Below are 16,860 nucleotides of genomic sequence, written 5' to 3' on the forward strand. Positions count from 1 at the left end.
AAACTTCCTTAAAAGATCCTTAACTTGGCATAGTTGACCAAGTAAAACCTAATTTTTACAAACCCAAGTTCCATTTATCTGCTTTATCAAAAGAGAAGCATCACCAAACACATTTAGGCATGGAATCCCTTGCAAAATACACTGTTGTAACCCAAGAATTAAAGCTGCATACTCTACTTCACTGTTGGACTGGGGACTATAATAGCTGCTCGATGGAGAATACCCTTTCCTGTTGCTCATTGAAAATGACGATGCCAGCTACAGACTGGTCCATTGTTCTCTTGTATGCTCCGTAAGAAAAGGGAGTGAGCTCTTTCTAGCTTAGGACTTTCTACCATTGGTGTCTCTTCTTTTGCTTCCGTGTTGACCTTCAGCTTCTTCTCATAGTGGCGATGAGTAAGAATACCTGCTAGACTAGCCCTGGTGGAGTTTTCTACTTGCATGGTGTAGTTAAACTCTTGTAATCTAACCAACCATTTAGAGATCCTGGATGAGACATCCATGTGTTGCATTACATACGGAAAAACCTCCTCCATTGTCAGAATTACAAAGGGTCTGGGTAGTAGATAAGAGTGAAACTTTGTGGTAGCAAACATTAGTGCGAGCACCATGTGTTCTACTACGGTGAATCCCTTTTTTGATGGGGTCATGACACGACTAGAGAAGTAGATAGGACGCATGAAAGAAGTTTGGGAGTCCTTTTGCATTAGTACGGCTCCAAGTGTATCACTTCCTATAGTAGGGTTCACATAAAATGGCTTGTCCCATCTGGGGGTGAAATGGTGGGAAGCGTGGCTAGGATTTGGTTCACTTTGGTAAATTGTTGCTCATTTTCTTCATTCCATGAGAAGACATCCCTCTAGGTGACTTGTGTGAATGAACCTGCTTAAGTATCTTACCTTTTGAAGGAAAGAAACCAACTGCTTAGCTGTGGTGGGTGATGACAAAGATACCAAATCTTGAATCTTGCTGGGGTTAGCCTCAATCCCTTTTGCTAAAATTACATGGCCAAGGAGAGTGACTTTGCTTTCACCAATGTGACACTTATTCACGTTGAGCTGGCCACCCAAGTTTTGCAGCCTGGTCAGGCCATCATAGACTTTGCTCAAATGGAGGGAGCATGAACTATAGATGCAAAAATCATCTATGAAGACCCGTATTGACATTCCAAATTATGGTTGGAAGACAAAAGTCACATAGCACTGGAATGTGGCCAGAGCGTTGTTGAGGCCAAAAGGCATCACTCTGTAAGAAAAGCATCCCCTAGGTGTTATGAAAGTTGTCTTTTTATGGTCTTCTTCCGCAATGCTAATTTGAAAGTATCCTGAGTAGCCATCACATACTGTGTAGCGCTCATGACCTGCCACTTCATTGAGAATTTCATCTTGGAATGGGAGGGGAAAGTAATCCCTCTTTGTGGCTGCATTGAGAGGTTTATAGTCCACACAGACTCTCCACTTGCCATTCTTCTTTGGTGTGACTACTACTGGAGAGACCCATTCTGAGTCTTCGACGGGGTAAATGAAACCTGCCTGTAGCAAATTCCTCACTTCTTTAAGTAGTGCCTCTTGTTGGATTACCCCAAGTCTTCTAAGCTTTTGCACTACGGGTTTACTTCCTTCCTTTAGTTTTATGCGGTGTTGTACCACTGTGATTCCTGTGATCTTATCATAACCATCAATGAACAATGTGGTAAAGTTACCTAGCGTGGGGACATATTCCTTCCTCTCTTCATCGGTTAACTCATTGGAGAATATCCGATGTAGCTTACTTGTATCCTCTAAGTATTGCGTACCTGATGGTCCCTCTCAAGTTGTCGGGGGTGCTTCAGATTGTGTCAATCTTTTTGGGTCTTTAAGGATGACCCCTATCACTTTGATGCTACTGTCACTTTCTTCAGTTGTTGTTGTCTCTTCTCCTGAGGTGGACGGATAGTCACTGGTGGACTCATCTTCTGAAGCCTCCAAGATTATGTTGCGTTGCTTCCTAGTCCTCATGTCATAGAATATGGACTTCCCTTTAGCATCCTTCATCTGAATAATTCCGGTACTCCAGTCTTGCTTAGCTTCCATAGCCATGAGCCAAGGTCTTCCAAGAATGATAGGGTATCCCTCCCCTTTGTGTGGAATGACAAAAATGTCTACCTCCACTTCTGTATTGAATGCCTTTACCTTGACCGCATTCACAATGCCTACACATTTCACTCTTACGTTATTTGCCATTTTGGCTCGGCAGGGTGCCAGCCTACTCACCTCTAGGCCTAGATGGTGCATCATGTTTTCAATCATGACGCATATCTGCACGCTACCATCTATGTAGAAGTTTGAGATTCGTTGCCCCTTGATGTGAGCATCCATGGTTGGTAGGATGTCATTGAGATCCCTCCCAGAGATAGCCCCAGCTATCCTTGGTCTTTATTTCCTTGTACTTACCATCTTCGTCCATTGCCTCCTCATCCTTGGTGCAAGACAGAGTAATTGGGGCCAGGTTATCTTCGGGCCCTCCATCAACACATCCTGAACTAAGTCATATGGTTTAGCATACTCACCTAGTGAAAAATCCATGGTGTATTTTTTGTCATGGCTTAGCTGCCTGCTTGCTAGACTCGCCTTTTCCTTTCATTTTCTCTTCTTTTTGAGAGGCTTATTTGTGCTTGGCACGCTTCACTCCCATGGCATCCTCCTCTTCTAATTTTTCTTTCCCTTTGTGCTTCTCTCGAACTGGTTCTTCTACCTTTGCCTTCCCTTTAGCTTCCAAGCCAATAACACTCACTGCTTGGTTTACATTAGGTGGTGGGGGTAGCTATGGAATAAGAGGTTGTGGCGGTGGTTGTTGTATAGGTGGTCGAAGGATTTGGACCGGTGGAATCGGCCTTGGTTTCCTGGGTGGTGGTGGTCTTGCCTTGGCGGAGAGATCTGATTCTGTCTCCCTCCTCTATTGAAATTTTGCCTTCTTGGATGTGGGCAGTAGTACATGCCATGGCCGTCTTCCTCGCAATTATAACAATGGTACTCTTGGTTTTGCCTTCGTTGTTCTCTCCCTTGCTCTGGATTTCTGACAGGTGCATGCCCTTGCTGCACCAAATGCACGGATAAACTCTCTAGTTGGGTTGTGATGCGACTCAACAGGTCTTGCTACTCTTCTGATGCCTCTTGTGGTTGGGCTCTATGATTGGCTGCTGCAATCACTGGGGTTAGTCGGAGTGAGCTTGATTCCTCTAACTCGTTGACTCTTGCTTGCATGTGTAGCTTCTTGTCTTTAAGGTGGGCTACTTCCACTGCCAACTCATATGTTGCAAGAAACCTTCCCTTCACCTTCTCCTTAAGCGGCGAACACAAGCCAGCAATGAAACGGTACTTCTTCAGGAAATTAGGCGCTCCTTCACCACCTTCCTCCAATGAGGCAACCCATCTCTCCCACAAATCCACAAACTTGGACTCGTAGGTGGCATACTCTAGCAAACCTCCCTGCTTTAATTCCGTCAGTAGCTGCCATAGCTTTTCTGAGGTTGTGCGTCCACCAAACCTCTTCACAAAGGCAGCACCAAGTATATCCCATGCATTTTTGGTAGCTTGGGGCAAAGCATTGTACCAAGACTTGGCCTCTACTTTCATCAGTAGAGAAAAAATTTGTAGCCGTGAGGCGTCGTCATCCTTGTTGGAAACCACACAAGCGATGTTGAAATCATCCAGAAAGTCGGTGGTGAACGTCTTCTCCCTTCTTTCCACTGAACGTGGGGAAAGAAACACTTGCCATGGTAATGATTCAAGAAATTATAAACTTTTTTTAAAAAAAAGATTAATGATAGTAGCGGCTCATAACGGCTTTTTACAGGGTTGGGTGGATAGATTAAAACAGGATAAAGATGGAAATATTGAATGAGTGGTGGTAATCCAATATGAGGAGAATGATAGGGTTTGGGGAGCTAAGGATCTCTCCTAGCACCGCAACACCAAACAGATACACAATCTTCTGTTGGTAGAAGGTTTTCCTATCTACATAAATATTCACATGCATATGTTGCAGAAACCTAAACGGGAACGTTGTTGGCCCGTTTTCCATCATGTACAGAGGGTGAAGCACTTACTTATACTCTTACCGCGCCGGTGTTGATGAGTTGGCACATCCACAGGAGGTCATCGCCTTTCATAGGCTCCACTTTTCCTTCATCGCTTAGCACGTACGGGGTGATGGCAATGCGTCTGACTACTCCCAGTCTTTTGGCTAGTAGAAGCTGCAGATAATTATCGTAGTCAGCACGTTGCATGAACTCCACTCCATTCAGCTGTAACTCGTCTCCAGCCCACTGGGTTTCACCCGTGGTGGAGAGCTTCTTCAGGATGATCTGTACGGGGAGAGGAGGAAGGCCCTCTACGCGTCCTCCAAAACGGCAGTAGGGCATGAACCACTCTTCCTTAGGGCATGAAAATCTTCTTACCTTCTGCTTCAGGATTGTCAAAATGGATTGGCTGTACTCGCATGCGCCATGCGAATCGATAGGCGACCTTCTGCCGCTTAGACTCGGATGACCTTCTCTTTGGCAAACTGGGTACGACCCAGCTTTCCGAACTAGAAGCACTCGTGTGGCGAGATGCTTCTTCCTTTGGGGTCATGTGTTTCCAGATTGGCTTAGCCTTTCCTTACCTTTGGCTCGAGTAGCCCCTTTAGGCTATTTTGGAGTAGAGGTTATACCTTTGATTGCAGTTTCCTTAGGAAAGAGAGGCCTTACCATTTTCTTTCCTCCTTTGATATGGACGATCTCCTCGCGGTGAATGTCGATGTAGACGATTTCAGCCCTTCGCTGCCTTCGTTGCTGGCACTCATTGATAGTGTGCTTTGGTTGATAGCAGTGATTGCACTTCATAGACCTCCCACCCGATGCTCTCAATTTGTGGTTACAACAAGCAATACAAGATGGGGAGCTTACCTCTTGAATACTGACGACACTTCAGCCTGGTAGTAGTACTTCAATGAAGGCGGCTAGTGCCTCTTTAGTCTCCTCCTCTTCTGTCCTCCAGTTAGAGAATTCCTTCAGCCATTTGTCCATGATTGATGATGTGCTTTGCTTTAAGCATTGTAAACTAAAGGTTTCCAATAAGCCCTCCTCAGTGGGGGCACCAAATGACGAGCGCAAAGCCCGACACGGACCCCGACAGCCTCGTAAACGACAGGAGCCGATGCACGCCACAAGCCGGTCACGGTGAAGCAAATAGGGGGCACCACCTAGCTTTGAGCGGCTAGGACTCAGAGAACGGTGATTTGAAATATCACGGACTCTCCAGAGAGAAAGAGAGAGAGAGAGAGAGAGAGAGAGAGAGAGAGGGAAAATGACAGGTGATGAAAACCCTCGGGGGTGTGAGGGAGAATTATTTTCTTGCAATATTTACAGCAACCTTATTTACGGCGAGGTGGATCTCATGGTGATAGAGAGATAGAGGGAGAGATAGCGAGCCTACTTGTGCGTTCTCTAGAGATGACTCATCGACACGAAAACCTTGCTAACATGAGTGTGTGTGCATCGACCATTGGAGTCGAGATGTAGGCATAGCTTCTTTTACATAGTACAAATTTCCAAAGAAAATCGATACACTAAGTCCCCTCTCTTGTGATGCAAATGTTGCCAATCCCTCCCACCAAAATACTACCAAATGCTGAACTCTGATGAACCTGCCCCCCCGAGAGTGACCTCTTAGTTCCTTTTTATAGGTGCTGGCTGCTTTAGATTAGGGTTCTAATCAGGGGGAGACAAAGCAAGGCGGTGGACCCTGGGTGGTTGAACCTTGATTTGTCTTGGGAAATATTATAAAGGAAAACCTCTAGGTGGGCCTTTGTGGCCATCACCTAGAGAGAGATGAGAATCTACAAAAGTTGGGATTTTTTAAAAGATTTGGTTTGAAACTGGAAAAATGATGACTACCTACAGATTTTACTGAAGAGGGCGTAGTGGATGCAATGCCAATGAACGACTGCCTAGCTGGTGCGTCGGTGTAGCGCATTCGTCAATTTTGGGGTCAGCCAAGGCATGCCTTCAACACCTTTGCTTGTTTTGGTGTCGGCGGCGTGCTGTCGTGCAGCTCCGCTCCCATGCTAAGAAATATGTCAAGAAGATTTAGATAAAGCTTATTGAAAGCCTACTTGATTGATGGTCAGTGATGAGGGCTTGTTAACAGGCCAAGTTTAATGATTAATGTATGCCAGATGCGTCTTAAAATGACCAACATATTCCTTAATGATGTAAAAAATGGTTACGCTTGAAGTGAGCACAGCTGGGAGTTTATGATCTAAAATTGTAGTGCTCGACGTGGTCTATCGGCCTGTCTTTACGGCTCGTCGATTGGAGATACGGTAAAGATGTTATGGAAGTTTAAAGTTCAAGTCGATTGCAGATCCGTACCGGATTAGGCAACTGCAGTTGAGGTGACAGAGATGAAATGAATGCACGGGCCTGAAGTGCTCACTTTGTGGAGCACTTCGGTCTTTCCAGATCAGTAATTAGATTTATGGTTGCCAAGTTATTGGCTGTTAAAGATTTACTGGGGGCTAGTTCCGCACCAATCCGGTCCACTCGGTTGGAGTGCCATCTCGGAGTTTTTGGCTCTCAACCGGATCTTGGAATGCAATGGTCGTGGGATATACTCAACAAGGTAGGACTAGGAAATTGGCTATTTGGAGCAGATGCAAAGAGAGGAAAACTCTCCGAATGCAATCACTTATACTTGCATATTGAAGGCATATGGCACTGTTGAAATAGTGATCCGGGCATTAAAATTCTCGATAATATTGTCGTGCTTGGCGATGCTTATAAATTGGCCTTCCAAAGGCAACTAAAGGGAGACGGCCGCCCAAAGTCAATCAATCTAATGGCCGCTTGGGAGCAAGGTGGCCACCCAATAAACGAAGTTGTCCTGCTTGGTGTTGCTTGGTCGATAATGTATGCCCAAATGTGATGCCTTACAAAGGCCGCCTGCCCAAAAGCCATTGGCCGCCCAAAATTTACCCTAAAGGAGGGCCGCCCAAAATTCACCCAAAGGGATGGCCGCTCATTGGGCAAAATAAAAGAAGGGCTTTTAGTGTGTAAGGAAAAGAGCGATGGCGTTCAGCAGTGAAGTACATAGGAGAAAGGGAGAGAGATGATCGCGCTGGCTAGCTCGCGCCTCGGTTCGTGTCGGGCATGAAACGAAATGTGTTCATATCGGCAGGGCGACCAGATTCGAAGCCATTTTTTTCGGTTTTTGCGCACCTCATTTCCATCACTTCCACATCATAGGGGCGTTTTTTTTTGCCTCCCTAGCAACCACGGCGCCGTTGTTGCTAAGGGAGGGAAAAGGCTATTAATAGAGGTTTGGGAGGACATGCAGTGGTGATTATTGATTGTGTGGGGAACGAGAGAAGGTAGCAAGGAGGGGTAAAGCCGGAAGAAGAGCTTGGAAGCAACTGAAATAGAAAGGTGAACTCTCTCTCTCTCTCTCTCTCTCTCTCTCTCTCATCCTTGAAGTAAGTAAAAACGAGGAGAGGGAGGTTACAACGAGGAGGAGTCGAGGAAGCAAAGTTTAGCTTGGGAACCAAGGAAATTAAGCAAGGGAGTTTGAAGCAAGAGAGCTTCGGTGAGGAGCTTGAGCAAGAAGCTTGTCGAAGCTTGAGCAATACAAGGCGAGTAGGGGATTCATCGGAGAAGCTTGGTCAAAGAAGCTTGAGGGTAAGCTCGTCGAGGCTTGAGCAAGCCGAGGCGAGAAGAGGATTACAAGCAAAGTCAAGGCTTGAGCAGGCAAAGGTGAGAAGGAGATTTACAAGCAAACGGGAAGCTTGAAGTAAGCAAGCAGGCTTGAGATGGTGAGCTGGGTCTCCTGCCAACGCAAGAGAAGGAAGCAGGAGAAGGCATGTACTTTGGTAATAACTGAATCTTGATGATCGAGGCAGTGAACTGAATTGAAGACAGCGGAATCCACGGGGCATTTGAAGCAAATAAAGCGACAGAGAAAAGTTTCTATCATCGTCATCCGTTAGAGATTGCATTAGCATTTTGTTAAGTCCGATGTCATTAACAGCCCGGCTAATCCTGTAAATGGGAGCTTAAACTCCTAGTTAGCAGCTGATCCAAGTGACGGCGCTGTTAACAGCCCGCCTTGGCTAAGGACTAAATTGTACTCAAAGTAATATTCAATTAATTGATGATTGCGGTGATTGGCAGAGCTGTCAGTGTCTCTTGTTCTCTTTCTTTTACACCTCCCACAGCCAGAGGCACGGCGCTTGCCCGACTCACATAGAGAACATATATCCACTGACATCTTTGGTGAACCCGACGTGAAACGAGCCGGGGTGGGAGGTAAAGATGGAGAATTTAGAGCAGATGATGAAGATTATTACAGAATTAAGTGCGAACAATTTTGATGATATGTCAACAGTTCCTGATTTTTCAAAGATGCTTCAATTGGTTCAAGGATCTCTGCTTGAAATACAGACCGTAAAGAAGAAAAATCAAATCAATAAAGCTTTGGACGCAGCTTTAGATGTAGTATACGACGAAAGACGACTCTTTGATGGATATGATCCAGAGGGCTACCTAGAGTGCTATGAGCTGGAGACCAAGGTAAGAGGGATACCAGAAGAAGTGATGATCCAATCTTTTGAGCGGTTAGTGAGTTCAGATGTGAAGGATCAGATTCAAGAAGTTACCAAAGCTTGCAACGATGACTGGGAGTATTTCAAAGAAGCTATTGTGCCAGTACGATATGAGCAGTATGAAAGCTATCAAGAACAGAGTTCAAGTCTACCGGACTACGCAGATATTCGAGGACAAGTACGATCAAAGTTAGAAGCTGTGATTGATGAGTTTATTGTGCAGGATGCTACCTTCGTACAGGCTAATGATGAAGACATAGTTAAAGCTGTGTATGAAAAGTTGGGGTTTGCAGATGCCTTGCATGAAGTAGAAGTCTTTGCAGGTGAGGCTTTACAGCTTCAGGATACGCAGGGTAAATTTTTCAAAGAATCTACACATGCAATTTGGGATACACATAATGAATTTTGCAAAGAACCTATGCATGCAGTACATGAAGAAAAGAAATCAGCGAATCAAAACAGTGAAGTAGCTAAAGCTCAACAAGAAATTTTGCAGGTAAATGAGTGCAACCAAATTCAAGTAGACATGCAGGAAGATTCGATTACAGCTAATACTTTTGCTATTGAACCAGAATAAAAGCAAATTTTTTTTGGTGCAGATTCTACCACAGAGGTAATTGAAGATACTGGTATAGGTTTTGCCAAACAGTTGGTTAATGATACAGATGTTATAGGTCAAAGCAAAGCTGCTGCTGAGAGCAACAAGACCATGGATTTTGGTATGCCAGATTTACCGAATTTGGATGTACCAGATTTTGAGGACTTGGCTAAGCAAGAGTATGTGCTTGATTCAGAGGGGGTGCATACTCCTTCATTGACAATCTTTTGTGAAGCACAACTACCAAATTGGAAAACTGATCTTGAACGTGATTATGTTGATTCAGAGGGGGTGTAGACTCCTTTGATACGCTTTTGTGACCTAGAGCTACCGATCTGGAAGACTGATCCTGAATTTGCTAATGATTTGGAGAGGGAGAAAACTTCTTCTCTATCGAGAATTTGTGACACATGGCTCACACTATGGCAGAATGATCATGAACTTGAGGATGCTGATTCAGAGGGGGTGCATAGTGAAGTGCAATCTCTTGATGTTGAATATGATTGGTTTCATGCCGATGATACGGACAGGGCAATAGATGAAATTTTCAATGTGCATGCTGAACTTTGTGCTATAGAAGTGCAAAGATATCTGGATGAGGGTGCAAGACTTGAAGAGCAGTTACTGCAGATACGGTTAGTATGCATGTCATATGTGGAAATCTTGGTTTACTACAGCAACTTGAGATGTGCAAGATGGAGGAACCTTTTGAAGCAGTGGACCTAGACCTTATGTGCTTATTGGAAAAAGCTTTGGAAGGGTTCTCAAACACAGATATTAAGGATATCAATCAATCCAGATTTATGCATGAGCCAGTTTGTTCAGATTCAAAAAATGATGAACTTATGCAGTTGTTAGATGATGCCCTACTTGATTTTGAGCCTCTACGAGATAGAGAATTGTTTTCAGATGCATCTTTTGAGCCTAATGAAGAGGATTTTGTCAGAGACTTGATGTATTCAGATATGCATGATTGGGATTCCAGTACTAGTGATAGTGAAGGTGGACTTTCGATGCTTTTACCTGTGATTGATGATCGACAATTGGATGAGCCAGTTGCATAGGGGATATGGAAGTATCTAGTGCTACCTGATGCTATATGGAATCTGATGTTACCCTATGATGTAGGGGATTTTGAGCTAGCTTTTGACCCAAGAGGTGACAGATATATGCATGGTCATGGGCAATTTCCTTATATGCCATATGATCCAGGCGGTTTGTATGAAGATTTGTGGGTTAATGTATGTTTATGCTGTAATGATTGGAAACTCTTGTATATTCCCTATGATCCTGGAGGATGGTGAAAATTTTTTAAAGGAATGCTCACAGTGGGACAGATGATTAGTTTCCCGTTTGATCCCGGGGGCTACGAAATTACTAGTTGTTGCTGATTTGAAGAGTACCAGCTATCTGATGTAGCAGGTTGCATGGTACAAGGTTTTGGTTTCTAGATTATGCTAGGTCAGAATAGTTTTGGTTATGCATTCAATAAGATTACATGGCTGGATGCCAACTGACTTCTTTGGACAATTGATGGAGTATCTTTACATATTTTGAGTTGGTTCTGCTACCAAAACTTGACGTAAAGGACTTGAAGGCCATTTCGTGTGTAGACAGAGTAAGGCATACTTGAGCTTGATAGGATTCCTTAAAGAGAGATTAATGATCAAGCCGTGTGCATCATTAACTGGAGCACTTGAGTCTGGCGGGGTTCACTAAACAAGTTATCCATGATTGAATGCTTTGAAGATACGGCAGATACAATTCAGAGATTCTTGATGGACAGCTACCTAATGATTAAGCTAAAACGTTGATAATAGGGTATAAGCCTTATTTCATTTTTCATATGTTTACCAATTATGTGAGTCTGATGATGGCAAGAGCTTAAGTACCTATAGCAGATGCAGATTGAAGTGCAATTGGCACAGACCGGACGCTGTGCAAGTTCAAAGGGGGTGGATGTCGTGCAGCTCCGCTCCCATGCTAAGAAATATGTCAAGAAGATGTAGATCAAGATTATTGAAAGCCTACTTGATTAATGGTCAGTGATGAGGGCTTGTTAACACGCCAAGTTTAGTGATTAATGTATGCCACATGCGACTTAAAAGGACCAACAGATGCCTTACTGATGTCAAAAATGATTATGCTTGAAGTGAGAACAAATGGGAGTTTACAATCTAAAATTGTAGTGCTCGATGTGCTCTATCGGCCTATCTTTACGGCTCATCAATTGGAGATACGGTGAAGAAGTTATGGCAGTTTAAAGTTCAAGTCGATTGTAGATCCGTACCAAATTGGGCAACTGCAGTTGAGGTGACAGAGATGAAATGAATGCACGGGCCTGAAGTGCTCACTTTGTGGAGCACGTCGGTCTTTTCAGATCAGTGATTGGATTTATGATTCCCAAGTTATTGGCTGTTAAAGATTTAATGGGGGCCAGTTCCGCACCAATCCGGTCCACTCGGTTGGAGTGCCATCTCGGAGTTTTTGGGTCTCGACCGGATCTTGGAATGCAATGGTCGCGGGATATACTCAACAATGTAGGACCAGGAAACTGGCTATTTGGAGCAGATGCAAAGAGAGGAAAACTCTCCGAATGCAATCACTTATACTTGCATATTGAAGGCATATGGCACTGTCGAAATAGTAATCCGGGCATTAAAATTCTTGATAATATTGTCGTGCTTGGCGATGCTTTGGCTGAGATGTATGACTTGAGTGGTGCCCAAAGCCCATAACTCAAATAAATTGGCCGTCCAAAGGCAACTAAAGGGAGTCGGCCACCCAAAGTCAATTAATCTAATGGCCGCTCGTGAGCAACGTGGCCGCCTAATAAATGAAGTTGTCCTGCTTGGTGTTGCTTGGTCGATAATGTATGCCCAAATGTGATGCCTTACAAAGGCCGCCTGCCCAAAAGCCATTGGCCGCCCAAAATTTACCCTAAAGGAGGGCCGCCCAAAATTCACCCAAAGGGATGGCCGCCCATTGGGCAAAAGAAAAGAAGGGCTTTTAGTGTGTAAGGAAAAAGGCGATGGCGTTCAACAGTGAAGTGCATAGGAGAAAGGGAGAGAGATGATCACGCTGGCCAGCTCGCGCCTCGGTTCGTGTCGGGCATTAAATGAAATGTGTTCAGATCGGCAGGGCAACCAAATTCGGAGCCATTTCTCCCGGTTTTTTTGCACCTCGTTTCCACCACTGCCACATCATAGGGGTGTTTTTTTGCCTCCCTAGCAACGACGGTGCCGTCGTTGCTAAGGGAGGGAAAAGGCTATTAATAGAGGTTTGGGAGGACATGCAGTGGTGATTATTGATTGTGTGGGGAACGAGAGAAGGTAGCAAGGAGGGGTAAAGCCGGAAGAAGAGCTTGGAAGCAACTGAAAGAGAAAGGTGAACTCTCTCATGAGGAGTACTCGAGGAAGCAAAGTTTAGCTTGGGAACCAAGGAGATTAAGCAAGGGGGTTTGAAGCAAGAGAGCTTCATCGAGGAGATTGAGGAAGAAGTTTGTCGAAGCTTGAGCAATACAAGGCGAGTAGGGGATTCATCAGAGAAGCTTGGTCTAAGAAGCTTGAGGGTAATCTCATCGAGGCTTGACCAAGCTGAGGCGAGAAGAGGATTACAAGCAAAGTCGAGGCTTGAGCAGACAAAGGTGAGAAGGAGATTTACAAGCAAGAGGGAAGCTTGAAGTAAGCAAGCAGGCTTGAGATGGCGAGCGGGGTCTCGAGCCAAAGCAAGAGAAGGAAGCAGGAGAAGGCGTGCACTTTGGTAATAACTGAAGCTTGATGATTGAGGCAGTGAGTTGAGTTGAAGACAGCGGAATCCACGGGGCATTTGAAGTAGATAAAGCGACAGGGAAAAGTTTCCATCATCGTCATCCATTAGAGATTGCATTAGCATTTTGTTAAGTTCGGTGTCATTAATGGCCCGGCTAATCCTGTAAATGGAAGCTTAAACTCCTAGTTAGCAGCTGATCCAAGTGACGGTGCTGTTAACAGCCCACCTTGGCCAAGGACTAAATTGTACTCAAAGTAATATTCAATTAATTGATGATTGCGGTGATTGGAAGAGCTGTCAGTGTCTCTTGTTCTCTCTCTTTAACACCTCCCACAGCCAGAGGCGCGGCGCCTGCTCGGCTCACGTAGTGAACATATATCCCCCGACAACGCGACTTGGTCATCCCCTTTCTTTTTGTTGATGACGTCGATGTCCTTTGGTTTTTTCTCTTTTTATCAGTGCGTGCATATATGCGTGCGTGTTATATGGTTGTGTGGGTGCATGTGTCGTGTATTTTTGTATGTATGTGAATGTGCATTTATGTGTGTGTGTATATATATGAGAGTGTAAATGTGTGCCATGTGTGTAGGCGGAAGAGTGTGCTCGTGAGACAGAAGGAGTGCAAGATATATATATATATATATTCTCTTTTTTCTTCCGGTTGCCTGCTGCTGCAGAGAACCCGAGGACGAGAATGGGAAAGAGAGAAGGGTCTTGGCGGCTGTACGGGGGGAAGGGAGGGTGTGTGTGTGTGTGTTTAAGAGAGAGAGAGAGAGAGAGAGAGAGAGAGAGAGAGAGAGAGAGAGAGAGAGAGAGAGAGAGAGAGAGAGAGAGAGAGAGAGAGAGAGAGAGAGAGAGAGAGAGAGAGTTTCCGGGTTGCGCCTGTACACGCTGAGAGAGCGCAAGGGAGGGAGCGAGATGGTAGCGAGAGTGTGAGGGGGAGTGTGTGAGAGTGTCTGTGTGTAATAGAAAGGGAGTGGGAGTTTCTTGATGCGCCTTCGGGCTTGAACTCGGAGCGAGAGAGAGAAAGAGAGAAAGAGGGCTCGGCGGGCCAGCTTATGACGACAGAGAGAGAGGGAAGGGGGGGGGATAAGGTCAATGAGATGGGGAGGGTGTGAGGATGAGCAGCGGCCGGGGAGGGATTGGAGGGGTGTGTGGGTGTGGTTGTAGAGGGAGAGAGAGTGAGTTGTGCCCGCGGGGCCATGGTCTCCACAGAGATCAAGGGGGAGAGAGAGAGAGAGAGAGAGAGAGAGAGAGAGAGAGAGAGAGAGAGAGAGAGAGAGAGAGAGAGAGAGAGAGAGAGAGAGAGAGAGAGAGAGAGAGAGAGAGAGAGAGAGAGAGAGAGTTGTAGATGCCGAGAGTGGAGAGAGGGGAAGAGGTGAGGAAGGAGATGTGTAGGGAAAATGAGAGAGAGAGAGTGGCATATTCTGCATGGCGGGTTCCTACACCGCGGAAAAGAGAGAGAGAGTGTGTGTGAGTGAGAGAGGGGGAATAAGAGGAAGAGGGTGTGTGGGGGTGAATAGTGTGTGTGTGTGTGTGTGTGTGTGTGTGTGTGTGTGTGTGTGTGTGTGTGAGAGAGAGAGAGAGAGAGAGAGAGAGAGAGAGAGAGAGAGAGAGAGAGAGAGAGAGAGAGAGAGAGAGAGAGAGAGAGAGAGAGAGAGAGAAAGTGTTATTCTATTCCATGCCCGCGAGGCTGCTCACTTAGAGGAGGAGAGAGTGAGAGCTAATTGAGGGAGGGGAAGATAGGGGAGGATAGAGTAGTGGTCCACTGGTGGGAAGAAAACAAGAGGGGAGAGATGGGGGGGAGAGTGAATCCGAGGGGTTGTGGATGAGAGGCAAAAAGGAGGGGTGAGGTATGGCGGCCCGCTGGGCTGGGATATGGACGAGCGAAGAGAGAGAGAGAGAGAGAGAGAGAGAGAGAGAGAGAGAGAGAGAGAGAGAGAGAGAGAGAGAGAGAGAGAGAGAGAGAGAGAGAGAGAGAGAGAGAGAGAGAGAGAGAGAGAGAGAGAGAGAGAGAGAGAGAGAGCTTGTGAATAATGAAAGAGAGAGAGAGAGAGAGAGAGAGAGAGAGAGAGAGAGCTTGTGAATAATGAAAGAGAGAGAGAGAGAGAGAGAGAGAGAGAGAGTGGGTTGGCGGAGCCGAGCAGCAGGAGAGAGAGGGCTCTGTCTTCTGGCGATAATGGACAGATGTGGCCAAATTGGTGGCACCCCGCCAGTGGTTAAGCCTAGAGGGGTGGCGAGTGTTAAAGAAACTTTTCTTTTTGTTTTTTTTTTTTCTCTTGGTAATATGCTCTCCCCTTCTTGGGGTTTGGTTCTCACGGTCGCGGTTTTGAAAACCGGTCGTCAGTGTATTCAAAGACGGAGTTGCCACATTGTGACTCATATCCCATCATCGTAAAGTCCAAAATCCACCAAGGTACATGGAGCCAAACCTGTACATTGCAGTGGTGATGGCCATAGGGATTTCAAAGCAAACAATGATTCAGTGCTGGCGACATGGGAACTTACATACTTGAAAATCTAGTCAAAGCCATCATCAAAACATAAAAAAGAACAAAACTTACACGAACAGAGGGCCAGTGCTAACAAGAATTTCCTATCAAGCACTTGGGATGGACACCAGTTTCCACATGCTGAGTCTCAACTCGACCTCCTACACAAATCAAATCATGCACTTAGACCAGTGGTGAGACCCTCAACGGCTCCAAAAGCAAAGAAATCAAGAGGGTAAAGTTCTCGAAGGCAAACATTTGATAGTGAAGAAAGAGAATTAGATATCAACCTTAGCGGTTTCAGGGAGAATGGGTTCGCGAGGTGAGCCGGTGGGATGTGGGAAATAAGAGAGACAAGATGCACAACACAAAGCAAAAGACACCACGATAAGACCGTAAATGCTTACAGTTGACACTTTGAATGTTTTAAGCTTTTAATAATTAGCCAAAGTGGAATTCAATTACAAATGTTTGCCGTTAACGACACTGATATAGTTAAGAGAGTTTAATGCTCTCAAATTTGACCAAGACTGTAATTTTTCCACTTATGCCTGCCATTATAGCCTTTTGAAGCTAATTAGTAAAAACAGAAGATTTCATGCCTGATGCCCTTGTATACCCCAAACAAGGCAGAGAGAGAGATCGATAGAAATCTTGAAGCCATGCTTACTCATGTGCTACTTCTTTAAGCCAAGAGAAAGAGCTTGAATCCCTTCGTGACCCAAGCTTTAGCTCTTTTCCACCTCCAAATCCCCGAGGTCAAGAGCGAGAGCAAGACGTTGAGCTTAGTCGCCACAGGAAAAAGGCTAGCTTGGTTCATATCCTCTTGGTTCATAACCACTTCATGCCGAGACCCAAGTGTCGTAGAGAGAGAGAGAGAGAGAGAGAGAGAGAGAGAGAGAGAGAGAGAGAGAGAGAGAGAGAGAGAGAGAGAGAGAGAGAGAGAGAGAGAGAGAGAGAGAGAGAGATCTATAGAAGTTCTTCCTTCTCTGCCTCCAGGGCTCCCTACGTTCGCTCCTCTTCTACCCCTTCTTGCCAAGTTACGACTCCCCAAGCTATGTTCCTTTCTTGTCTCGCCATTGGTGTGAGGTCCCCACCCTGTCGTATCAAACAACGGATCTGATGGTAAACCTGGTGGCCACTAGATCTATAGCGGAAGCAAACAAAATGGTTCAGGGTTCGACTAGCGGACGATCTCTCATCACAAAGTGAGTCGAGTTCGAGCCTACTAGCAAGGAGATCTAGCTCCACCTCACAGGGGAAGCGTACTTAAACTATCTAGCGATCCTATGACCCACCTTCCAAGAGGAGAGAAGCCTCGAGTGCCTTTTTCCCCATGTTTCAGAGGCCCGTACTCTTGAGAGTTCCCCGCTCTAGGGG

This window comes from Adiantum capillus-veneris, chromosome 10 (assembly GCF_014529385.1).
Source record: "Adiantum capillus-veneris isolate H3 chromosome 10, ASM1452938v2, whole genome shotgun sequence".
In the NCBI taxonomy this organism is placed as follows: Eukaryota; Viridiplantae; Streptophyta; class Polypodiopsida; order Polypodiales; family Pteridaceae; genus Adiantum; species Adiantum capillus-veneris.